Genomic DNA, 13,582 nt, shown 5'->3' with positions numbered 1-13,582 from the left:
TTTGTATTGCTAAACTAAACTCATAGGATTTTTATCTTATTACAGGAGTGTTTATTTTCCTAATTAAGATTAGTTTTACGTTTTCTTTCCTTAGATCTAAATATATTTTGCTTCTCACAATTATATGGTCGCTTGTCTTTAATTTGTTTAACATTGTTACATCTTTAACTAAATTAAATTTTTCACTAGGAATAAAATCTGTTGTAGTTTTCCGTTTCTTCAATTGGGCTTCTTCAATTTTAAAGAGTGTTTCACCAAATTCTACAAGCATTTCTCCTCTATCATTCCTTGAGCCTACTCCAAATTTACCTACTTCTGATTCTCCTCCATCCTTTTAATCTACTTTAGGGTTGAAATCGCCCAAAACAAATTTGTCCTGACACTAGATACAAACCCTTTCTCTCTTTATTATGGGAATATACTTTTGGCGAAGCCGGAAGACTAGCCATAAGACTTTTAGCAAGGTGCAACTACCCCACCGCTAATTAGCGATAGTTAGGGATCTTGTAATGGCTATCCTGCTCACACACACATCTGTGTTCTATTGTCACTTTTTACTTATGGCTCGGTGGAGAGTGGACCTTTGCCTCTCTCTACCGCCCAACCTTTTTTGACTGTCCTTTGACTAATTTGTTCATTTAGTTTTTGTTCATTTTTTGCAGGAGTGAGTATTGCTGTTTTAGAGATGGCATTGTGCGTGGTTTTTCTCGAGGGCGAAGTAACCTTTTCTTTCGATCTCTTCCCCTTTGACACCGGACAACCCTTAGGCTGGAAGGACTCCCCAGCTTCCCCCAGTGCAGAGGTTCAGTCCTCCTTGTGGATGCACCTTCACCATGTTGCTTGTACCCTGCAAGTTCGACAGTGCGAAGGCCGCTTGCGTCCAACCCAGATCTCGACTTCGGTCTCACGCCTCTACTCTAACGATGACACATTCTTCGTTCTGTGATGGCAGCTGGTGGGGGGAGTGCAAAGTCTGAAGCTTGTTCCTCTGCCTCTCAGGGGACACCGTTCCCGTTCGCGGGTTAGGTTTTCTCCTCATGGTTTATTTTCTGAGCTAACGGCGACGTAATCCTTCTTTTTGGGATAGCAGCTGGCGTAGGGAGTAATAAGTCTAAAGGATGTTCCTGTGCCTCTCGGGGAACACTTTTCCTGTTTCTGGGTTAGGTTTTCTTCCGAGTGGTTTTCTTCTGTGCTAACGATGTCTCAATCCATTGTTTGGCTAAAACAGTCAGTGTAAGGAGTGAAAAGTTGGAAAACTATGTTCCTGTTCCTGTGAAAGTTGCTGTTCTTGCCCCAACCTCTCCTTCATTGGCTGTATCTGCAGCAGTTCCTGATCATCTTGCTAACGACGGCATTCTTCCTCATTCTGAGCTTACTCAGCAAGCGGAGGAAGGCCAAAGTCCGAAACTTGTTCCTGCTACTCATGGTGGACACCTTTCCCATACATGGGTTTTATTCTCCCAGAATTAGTCTTTGCCACACGGGATTAATAGAGGATTATAGACTTGTCCATGCCTTTCTTTAATCCCTCACAGTGTGGCTCATCGTAGTATGATGATGTTGCTCGTCCCTGCGAGTTTGATTCTACCAGTGTTCGTCTGCGTTTACTCCTAGCTATCTCGTCCTGCCCAGCCGACTCGTCTCGCCCAGCTGACTCATGTTGTCTAGTAGACTTGCCTCATCCTGTCTCCTAGCCTCGCCCAGTCCTGCTGCAGCCCGTGATTGCCTATCAGGTTGTGATTGCCCGTCGGCTTGCGTTCTCCCGTCAGTTTGCAATTGCCTATCAGCTCGCGATCTCCCATCAGCTTATGATCACTCGTCAGCTTGGGATCTCCCATCAGCTCGTGATCACCAGTCAGCCTTTGGTCATCCGTCAGCTCGTAATCGCCCGTCAGCTCGCAATCATCAGTCGGCTCGCTTCCAGGTTGCTGGAATTCCAGCGAGTGCTTCAAGCCCCTGACGATTCCTCTACTCACGATCGCCCTTCTGTTCTCTCCAAACTTCAGGACTAAGGACGAGACAAGACAGACCAGCTCATGTCCAGGTTCCAGCTCACGACCGAGTTTCCAGCATGCCACTGCAGGCCTGCTCATGATTGCTCCTAGAATAGCAACCACTATTCAGTGTCAAAGCGCTGCCAAGCTTGCGACTATTCCTTCTGAGTTAAAGTTGCCCTCTGTCTTTAACAGTCGGCAATTTTCCTGCTTGCGGATTAAATCGAAAATCACCAACAACTAGCGGCAAGTCTGAGGCCTTCACTCTTATGATGGTCATTACTGACTTTGTTCGATGGAAAGCTTTCTGGCGAGGATCATAGAGCACTACCGTCTACGACCCTCACTGCAAGTAAGTGCATTGATGTTCCCAGCGAGACTTCTTCTCTACTTGTCATTCACAGTAGCGCCCAATTGCTATTGCTTCAGCGATAGCTTCTTAAGCTTCCTAGTGAGTCTCCTCGTCTAGATGACACACGCTAAACTTTTTGTCCAGAGCATGCTACCTCATCAACGCTAGCACTTACGGCGGCAGCACAAGGATCTTCATCCTACAGTTTCTATTAGCCCCACTACTTCGGTAGCGCTTACCATGACATGTAGTTGAGGGAGTTTAGCACACATTCTCTTCTGGGAACCTAACCCAGCACTCGCCAGTGGTAGGAGGGGTACAGCACACTTGTTAGCCTTGGTGCTTAATAACCCACTCGCCACTCGGAACTAGTTGTTTTCACACAAGTACTGTGGGAACAGAGTCCCGGTGCATACATCTTATTAGAACCTCTTCATATGTGGTTTAGCTCTCGACACCCAACAACAAGAAGTCATGCAATGTTTAACGCGCCCATGCATTTGGATGCGCAAGCCTCTTCATCGACTCGTCCGTTTTCATTAGCATTCACGAACGTTTGACACTCATAAAAGTTCATCGGACCACTACTACTACTACTACTACTACTGCTACTACTACTGCTACTACTACTAGTGGGATGACTTGCCATGGGGGTTAGTGATCAGTCACCTTTTCTGCTCCCTGTCTCTAATCTTTTTTGGCCACTTGTTTTGGTATACGGTTACCTTACAAGTTGATTTCCTTAAGTACTTGCATGACAGGATCTACGTAAGTCGCGCATATGGTTTCGCCCAGACGCTATTGTCCATATGCCACCGGACTTCACCGGGAAGGTAGAACATGCCGTAAGTCTACACAGCGATTGCTGTAATAAAGGTCTTTTGATCACTTGCTCCTGCCACCTTCCTCTATGATCGGAACGAGACTCGAGAAACATAATTCTTCAGGATAATTTTCGCCTACTTCTCTCCACAAGTTAGAGATCTCATCTGAGCACTTATACGGTTTCAGGTTCCAATTCCTTGTGATCTCCATGCCCCATCATGCCTGCATGGGATGACAGTCTCGTAAGACGTAACTCCTTGTAGTTATTCTTTTTCATCCTCAAATTTTCTAAGGGGACTGATTCGGCTCATGTTTACGTTTACAAACTAGAGCAAACATAGATCCGAGGAATCCTCTCCTCTTTACACCTTGTCTTCATGTCACTGTTGGCCCAAGCTCCCTCAGGACTTGTGCAAAGCAACTTTGATCATCCTTCCTCAACATTCCTTTCTGGGAAGGATAAATACAACCAACCCCTAACTGGACGTCGGTCTTGTTTGTCAGCTCGCTGACAACGATACTCTCCCTTAACCTGAGATATCTTAGCCAGCGGAGGGAATGCGAAGTCCGAATCTTCGGCCATTTTGTCTTTAGGGATAACACCTTTCTCGTCCGTGAGTTAGGTTCAAGAGGGACTGCGATACCTGTCTTACAAGTTAGAAATACTCATTGCTACTTCAACCATGACCCGTCCAACCAACATGACTCGTTCAACCAGCGGGACTCTTTGGGCCCCTGTAGCGAATCCTAATGCTGGATCGCACATAGCCTCTCACCAAACTCATGCACGGGTATTGGAGATCGATGTTCACGGGACTTCAGCTCGTGACAGATTATCTAAGCTGAACAAAGAGTTTATCTCTTGCAATGGTTTACACAAACAAGTGTTGTTCGTGAACCCCACCGATTGACCAAGATTGACTAGAGGGACAGAATATTTGCAGTTTGGCCACAAAGACGCACATTATCACAGACCCATCCACATGTGGAGGTGGATAGCGGGTCTCTCTATGCGAATCCAAACATATGTACGGACACTCGGACTCAGGCATTACATTATCAATGCAGGATTACGATTTTCATCTAAGAGTCTGAGCTTCTACAGTCAACTTTCTTGTAGAAAGGCTCCAGTAAGCTGGACTCCATTATTCGACCTCTCTTCCCGAAACAAATTTGTTCAACAAACCTCATCCAGGATTGATACGACAGGCTCGGTCAGATGAGCAATCAGATCTGAGGACTTCAATTATAACTGTACACTGGAATGGGGAGGCTTGACACACAAGTCTCTGCTGAAGGGCCAACACCAACCGTATTGTGACGACCGTTTAGTACCTCTAACAGTAAGGCATTTGTTGACCAAATGCCCCAATTATAACAATTTAAGGAATAGATATTTGTTTGAGGCTCGAGGTGAGGGTGGCAGGTTCATCCTTGCCAAGATTCTTGGAAATGATGTGTCCTACCATGCAAGTGGCATTTTCAGAGTTATTTCAGAAGTAGGTCTGAAAAATATTTAACTTTTATGACATTCAACTTTTATGATTTTAATTGAATACTCTTTAATTTTTTATTTTATTTAATTTTTTATTTTTGTATACATAAATTAAATGTTACCGGCATCAATGACCTTAGATGTCAAGATGCCTGAAAACTTTAAATCAATCAATTACCACCAGATTCCAGTTACAGTACTCCATCTTCAAGGAAGGATCTAAGAATCATCCTATACAACCGGTAATACCAGTTGTAGATGCGGTTTTCGCCGTGATCACACCTCCTCCGTTTCTTCGCATGTGATTAACGGGAGTGGCATTCATCTTTTAAGACATTTGAACAACTGGCTATTTCTAACAGACTCAGGGTCATCCTTTCTCCATCACCGAGTCAGGCATCTCAAGCTCGTGTCGCAATCTAGGGATTGAAGTAAGATCTCAAGAAGTCATCCATTCAGCCAACACAATCTTGTATTCCAGGAGTACTACTAGATAGACACCAGACTAATAAAGTCTTTCCTTCTGCGAGCAGATCAGAAAGACTGAAGAAGACAGTAGCCCATTCTTTCTACTAGATTTGCTGCCATCTCATTGATTACTCCATCTGGAAGTTACCCATTCTAACAAGGACACCTGCCTCCTAGGAATGCCGTGTGACCAATGGGGGAACGTCAGATCCCAACCTCCTGAGGGTGGTTAGATCTTTTACATTATCCCAGGATTTGATGCTCTTTAAAAAAAAATCAGGAGAAGGGGTGACACACATGTGGCATCACATGGCCTTCGGACTCTGGTCCCATTCCTAATATCATTGCCACATGAACCTCCTGGAATGAGAGCAGTTTTCTGGCCCTCTAACAATTCCTTCACCCCAACAGTTCCCTTTTGGATACTCTATGATGTTGATGAACGACGACACCATGGGAGTGCCTTATATTCAAACAATCAGGGATGTTATTCTTCACAGCACCTATGCCAACTAGTTTGGGAAATGCTCAGGTGGAAGAAGACTACGCAGCACCCCTACAAGCCTGCCCTACCCAGATGAGGGGGATGTTCTGGTGGACAGTTTGAGTATTGATTTAGATTGTTGGTTCTTAGTGGTCTGTGGATCTTCAAGTACCCTGCATAGTCTTGACTTTGTGGGTTTCACCAACATTAGACCTGTCATCCAAGTCTCTGATCAACAAGCTTCCAATGTACTGTGCGTCGGTACCCTTCTCCCAAACACTGGACTATGGGCCTACCTATTTTATTTAATATTTGTATTATTGATTCAGCGTAAAATCAAAAGGCCAAAAGACAAAAGCATGGCAAGGCACCTCAATCTTGGGGATGGTGATGATCACGTTCGAGTTAAGTCATCAACAAGTCATGGCATCATCATCATGTCCTACGCCTATTGACGCAAAGGGCCTCGGTCAGATTTCGCAAGTCGTCTCTATCTTGAGCTTTCAATTCAATACCTCTCCACACATCATTTCTCACTTCACACTTCACAGTTTCTTAGCCACATAGGCCTGGGTCTTCCAACTCTTCTAATGCCTTGTGGAGCCCAATTAAACCTTTGGTGAACCAATCTCTCTTGGGGAGTGCGAAGAGCATGCCTAAACTATCTCCATCCATCTTTCACCATGATCTCACTTGCGTAATCTGCTATAGTTTTATTTCTAATAGAGGAAGATATACCTCGAAAGCATGATTTCATTCATGTGCTAAACGTGTATGAAGGTGCCAAGTTGACACTTCAAAGACAGTCTTATTATAGATGCAGAAAGTGATATCAAGAGAATTGAAGATACGAGTAAAGAACTCGTGTCTGAAGGGGCAAGAGAGGAAGAAAGGATAAAGACGAGAGTGAAAATGAAGAAAGTAGGATGCAAGAAAGGAAATGAAAAGATTTCCAAAGGAAAACTGTCTAGAAAAATAGAAAATTGACCACAAAAAGGCTAAAGACTGCTAAATAATGGAAATGAAAAATATGATGAACAGGTTATTGAAACTGGTGGTGAAATTGATAGTGATGATTGGAATGAGATAGAAGCTGCAGATGATTATACAGGTGTTAAAAATTAGGTTGTACAGTGGATGGCATAACCGGCGATGATTATTCAAAACCGGGTGGATTGGAAAGTGACGAAGAAGAAGAAATTGAAATTTTATTTCATTTAAGAAAACACCACTTCATGAGACACAGGCTTTTGCGCTGGCAGCCCATAAAAGATATTGAGAGATCGTTTTCTCGGACTGTCTTTGACTCAAAGTGATCCTGCAATACCAGGTCACAAAGGATTGAGAGGTTTCTACAGTTCAGCCTCCTGAAGACATTTTCCCCTCCCCCAATCTATCCAGACTGAACATCAAAGAGGACAATGACAGGTGGACTGAAAATGCAACTTTTACAATGGGAATGACTGGGCCTATCCACACTATTTCTAAGATTTTCCGGATTTTTTTTTTTATACAATCCAAGTCCTTTATTACCTTATGGAATGGGTGCAATGTCACTGGGATTTGGCAATATGTAGGTATTGTCTTGTGGATGGGATTATTGGAACAAAACTTATTCCATGGCATCTTTCTCGGCAGTGATGTTACACAGGAATTTTGAGGCAATCTAGAAGTACTTTCATAAGTTTAATAGGTGGGCCATGCTGAAGAGTAATATTGACCAGTAGATTGTTATTTCATCCGTCGTGCATTACATCTGGGAAAGATGTCAGAGTTTGTATATTATGAAAAAAATGTGTCGCTCGAGAAAATGTTGAAGGGGAAAGGGCCTCTCTCAATCAAGGTATGTAACCTGATAAAAGTTGTGAAGTATGGCATAAAACCTTGCTTTGTATGGGAGGCTCAGTTGTGATACATGCTTGATTTCATTTTTCACCATGGGGTTTCTGTGTCTGCGCGACATCTTTTTCCAACTCGTGGATCATTACTCAGGCAAAGGTTACCATGTCTATATGGATAACTATTATATTTTTGTTGCTCTCGCACAAGATCTTTATGGAAATGACCCTCATTGTAGTGGATTACCACAGCTTCATAAGTACCACAAACTGCCTTAAGACCATGGCACAATAATTGGTCCTTGCATTGTGAAAAGACAACACCTTCATCACATGCTGGCAGGATATCAGGCTAGAAAGCCTGTCTAGTTATAAATACAATGCCATCACCGAGCAATTCGTTCACAAATTGAGGGTCAGACAGAGGGCTAAGTTTGTTTATGAAGGGAACATTGAGACGCCAGAGGTAGTTAGGCAGCACATCAACCATATGGTGGACCTGGATTTCTTTGACCAGTTGATGAATCATTATTTGTTTGTTAGGTCAGTCTGCTGAACCAAAAAAAAAAAGAAGCAGTTTTATACCCGGTGCAGCTTGTCCTTCTGAATTGCTGTGCTCTTTAAATGAAATGCAGGATAGATAGGAAAAAACTTATCATTCAAGAATTTCACAAAGGGATTGCTGACGCCTTCCTTACTACGATGACAATGAGGTGGTCTTTGTCAGGCCCACTGTGACCCTTCTTTGCCTGAAGATGAAAGAGCTGATGGTTCTTAACGTCGTCGTCTTCCATGGCCTGTTATTCCACCAATGCTTAGTAGTCATTCAATGCCTGCTGCCCCTCCTCGTTGGCCACTCTTAAAGATGTTTAGCAGTAAGTAGAGTAATGAGAAACTTGATCTTCATCATTACTGTTTTCCTGAGACTAAAGTAACTAGTTGAGCTTTTCAGCCTCTTGAAATTAAAGCTCTCTTGATGGACCTTGATACTTATTAAGGTGTAGACCCAAATGGTATTTTTTATCTTTTTATAAAGACAAGATTTTTTAGCTTCTAAGTTATCTGTTATTTTCCACAAGTTAGCAAGAAGAGGTTCTTTTAGCACTTATTGGAGAATTATTAATGTTACTCCATTATGTAAATAGGTTTGAAGTACCTCAAGTCCAGTTGATTACCATCCCACTTCCATAACTCCCATATGTAAAGATTTTGACCGTATTTTGGCAAAACGTCTAAATAGGTATACTGAAGGTAATCATTTATTCCTAAGTTTGCAATTTGGCTTTTGTAAAGGCCTTAGAGCATGTGATGCCCTTCTTACAATCTCCAATACTGCACAAAAATCCTTTGATTTTGGTCAGATCTTGAAGTTCGTATGACTAGCCTTGATTTTAATCCTGCCTTTGTGTTAATCATGAGGCCTTTGTTTTTTAAACTAAAACAGTTGGGAGTAGGTGGATGTTTTCTTTGCCTCATTATTGAATTTTAAGTTATAAATCACAAAGAGGAATTGTTGATGGACACCATAGTGAGTACAAGAATGTGATATCTGGTGTTCTTCAGGGTAGTGATCTTGACTGATTACTTTTCGTTTTATATATACATGACATGTTGTGTGGCCTAGAAACAAGCTCGTTGCGCATGTAGTTGTTAACTCTCTTTGCATCAATTCATGAATCTCTTAGTAGAGATGTAGCTAGAATTAGCACATGGTGCAAATTATTGGGCATGAAGTTGAACCCTAATAAAACTCAAAGTATGATTGTAAGTAGGTCGAGTACTGTTCTCATGTCTGGCCTTCAGCTGCTGAATCTCATCTTATGGTCTATTAAATTACATAGTCCTCATCGAGATATTAATCTGGCACCGTCATTCAGTTTGTTTGTTATGCATATTGCATAAGATTTTTCATAATTCTGATCATTCATTGCATTCAGATCATCCCGGACAGTACCATCTTGTTTATTGTACTAGGTATACAGTTAATTCTAATAGTCATGCCTTCTCCACCACGAGGCTGAATAATACACAGTAATGTAGAAGTTTTCTTCTATGACCGAGATGTGGAATGATCTTCTTAATCATGTAGTTGAATCGGTGGATGTTCAAACTTGCAAATGTTTTTCTGCGGAACAGGCTTACATAAGTCTCTTTTTGTAGTTTACATATAGAAGATTTATTTGAATAAACAGTAGTTATTGTTCTTAAAACATGTTATTTAATCGTTCATTACTTCTCATGTATTTTTTTTTATATCCTTATTTTCTTTTTTAGTGGGCTATTTTTCCTGTTGGAGCCCTTGGACATGAATTATAGCTTCCTGCTTTTCCAACTAGGGTTGTAGCTTGGCTAGTAATAATAATAATAGCCCAATAAATAATAATAATAATAATAATAATAATAAGAATAATAATAATAATAATAATGATGACAGTGATAAATAACAATGATTAATAATTATAGATAATAATAATAGACTCTACATCTTTCTCCTGCAGGACCGTTCACGATTATCGAGATCGTTTGATGTCGTGTGTCCATCATTGTCATATAGTGTGACACGGCTTTTTAGTGCTCAACGTGCAAGATACCTCCTACGTCCTGTTGACTGTTTCCGGAAATGCCACTCAAAGCATGACTTGATTCCAGAAGTACCACTCTAAGCAGAAGTATTGGTCCTCTATGCCCAAGTCCATTAAGATGGGCTAGACGGCCAGAAAAAAAAGCCTAAACGCTGCCTATGTCCCTCCCCTTACAGAAAATGCAAGGGCCTTCAAAATCACATCTGAAAAGGGAGGAAAATAAAAATCCTGAAGGGTCAAGATAAAAGGTTGGTGATGCTAGTTCATTGTTTTTTTTTTTTTTTACTTTGCTTGAAAATATTTTAAAATTATTTCATATATATATATATATATATATATATATATATATATATATATATATATATATATATATATATATATATATATATATATTATTTATTACTTATTTGTTTTGTCCATGACTGCAACATTTGATACCAGGTATATGGTTATTTTTTTTTTTAACTATTTTTTGTATAATTTTGGGAAATTTTTATTATGTATTTATTTAGCTGTAGTATGAAACCAAAGTGAACACACTGATGTTAGATTTAAAGTCTTAGAAACTATTTCAATTAACTTAATTGCATGTGTATTCTCGCAGTCAGTTTAGACAAAATTTAAAAGTTGCTTTTCCTCTTCTGTTATATTTTACGCACCACATAATATTTACCAAATGTGGGAAACTATATATTATTAGAAAGCTTTCATGTTCAGCTAAACATTAGAAAATATATATTGGTTTTTGAAATTACCGTATTCTTGTAAATGCCATTTCTGTACGACTATAAAATCTTTTCCGTTGTTTCTGGATTTCAACTCTTTTATTTTGATATTCCATTATGTGGTAGCGTTTATATACAAATTGTTGACTAACATTCGGTTATTCTTTTTTTAAATTGAGACCTTAATGAAGTCTTTAACTTGGACATTTAAAGTCACTTTAAATGATTGATTGAAATTATTCGTTTACATAATTCCGATTTTACTGAGAAACTTTTTTTGTATGTAGTTTTCATTTATGATTCAAATGTAAAAGATTTATACATGGTAAATCAACGAATAGAAAAAAAAATATTCTTCAGTTAAATATAGAAATTAAATTCAAACACCAATCTAAAATAGTTTTTGTGTTCAGATGAATTAATGAAAAACATTTACATAAGGTTTCATCTATTGCTATGCATTACTCAAGTTTTTAGATATTTACATACAAATTTAGGGAATATTTATTATTGTAAAATATAGTTTACTCACCATCAAGAAAAGAAATACCAAAGAATAGAAATATATATTTGTTCTTACACAAATACAAATCCCCATTCTTTACTTAGGAGTAATGATAACAGCGATGCTGGAGTATGGCTTTAAATTTTTTAACTAGATGTCAACAATGGTTTAGGTTGTTACAAGTCGGTAGCTGGGAAGCACAAACACACTCTACAACAAGCGAACTTGCCCTTGTCTTTGGTAAGGTTCCAAGTTTCCGATACACAAGTTAATACTGGTAAGAACATATTAAATTCTTTTATTTTTCGAGAAAGTGGCATTTTACATTTCATATTATTATTTTCTTTACCAAATGCTCTCCATCCCATGCTTATCCTTCTTGTAATTTTGGCCCCATGTCCTGAGGAACCACTTACTGTCTATCCTAAGTGTGTGTGTGTATATATATATATATATATATATATATATATATATATATATATATATATATATATATATATATATATATATATATATTTTCATTAACAATCCCTAAAGATATTCGTTCATAACCCTTATTTGTCGTCTCTGAATTTTAATTGAACATTACTTTAATTTTACTCATATTCATTTTAAGTCCTACATTTATACTTTATTTAAATCTTCAGATACCTTGCAATTCCTCCCATTATTCAATAAACAGAACTATTTCATCCTTGTTAAGGTATTCCTCATTGATATTAATTCCTGCATTTCCCAATTTAAATTCTTAAAAACTTCTAGGCATGCTATGAATAATTTAGGAGAGATTGGTTCTCCCTGTCTTACTCCTTTCTCAATTGGAATTTTCTCACTATCTTATGTTTACACACACACACACACACACACACACACACACACACACACACATATATATATATATATATATATATATATATATATATATATATATATATATATATATATATATATATATATATATATATAAATATATATATATATGCATATATATAAATATTATATATATGCTGTATATATACATACATTATATATATTATATACTGCATATATATACAGTATATATGTAATATATAAATATTATATATGAATCAAAATTTAAGTAGGAATAAAATAGTCAATGCTGCTATCATCTTTATTCGGGAGCTTTTGACATAACTTATGTCATCTTTAGCCTATCTGCAATTATCATATGTAAAATTAATAAAATTAATAAAATCACCCTAAGTACATAGTTAGGAACATACACTTTCATGAATTGATCAACTAGCTCTAAAATCAACCAATCAAGGAACATACTGTAAAACCTTAAAATATAACTATATAAAATACTCAATAACTAATATACCTAGTCACCCGCAGGAAATGATGACCACCCATCCAGACCAGCAACCCACAGACCAAACGGATCAATGGGTCACCGGTATCTGAACAGGTAAGCCCTCATTCAAGCTTGGTTTTGTCTTAAAAATATATAAAGACTCCAAGATTCTCAGCTGGCTGACGTTACTATGTCTGTCCGTAATTTTGAAATTTTCCTTAGAAATAGCATGACCAGATTTAAATGCGTGGTCATGAATAGCTGAAATTGGTTTCTTACTTAACGGTATATTGGTTCGTATCGATCTCCCCATGTGCTTCGAAATCCTACACTGAAGCTGTCTAGATGTGCTTTCAGTGTAGCACTCATTACAGAGTGCACATTGAAAAGAGTATATGACACCGGAACACAAGGGAGTAGGTAGACTCTCCTTATATTTAAACAGTGAGCCAACTGAGAACTTGTTTGTAAAAATTAGTTTTAAATATATGTGGGGATAACATTTCCCCACAACACTCGTAACCTCTGTTCTTAGTCTCTCCGAAACATAACCATAGTACGGAAAGGAGACATATAACTTTTTCTTATTGACTGTTTGAATTGTTAAATTTTGACTGTAAATTTTATCTAAAAACTTCTTGACTTGATTATAATAGAGGTTCAGAGGGAACCCATCGGTAATAAAAAATTATTTTAGAAAATTTTCCTTCTCATGAAACCCCAGATAAGTTGAACATACATGATAACATCTATATAACAGTGTCTTTATCGAATTAATTTTGTAGATTTTTGGTTCTGAGCTTAAAAAATGAGTGCTTAGTCCCGTAAAAGTGTTTTTTTCGAAATACTGAGGTCTCAAAGGTATTATGTTTCCGAGAGACCATGACATCGAGAAAAGGCAAAGTATCATCCTGTTCATTTTCTTTCGTAAATCTTATGTTACGATGCTTTGTACTGTATTTGAATAATCTAAAACTGGCTTATGTGATCTAGATT

General features: G+C 38.5%; 1 long non-coding RNA gene across 1 annotated transcript in view; it reads left to right on the top strand.

Moving 5' to 3' along the window:
* The window catches only part of LOC137621190 (uncharacterized), a 90,003-nt gene extending 77,260 nt beyond the window's left edge, over positions 1 to 12,743 (top strand). The window contains exons 2-3 of the long non-coding RNA XR_011040168.1: positions 9,955 to 10,286; positions 12,628 to 12,743. This is a non-coding gene — a long non-coding RNA (uncharacterized lncRNA). The remainder of the gene's footprint in view (positions 1 to 9,954; positions 10,287 to 12,627) is intronic.
* The last annotated feature ends 839 nt before the right edge of the window (positions 12,744 to 13,582 follow it).

This window comes from Palaemon carinicauda, chromosome 27 (genome assembly GCF_036898095.1).
Source record: "Palaemon carinicauda isolate YSFRI2023 chromosome 27, ASM3689809v2, whole genome shotgun sequence".
Classification (NCBI taxonomy): Eukaryota; Metazoa; Arthropoda; class Malacostraca; order Decapoda; family Palaemonidae; genus Palaemon; species Palaemon carinicauda.
Note: the sequence above shows the minus strand (reverse complement) of the source record. Positions and strands in the feature narration are given on the sequence as shown.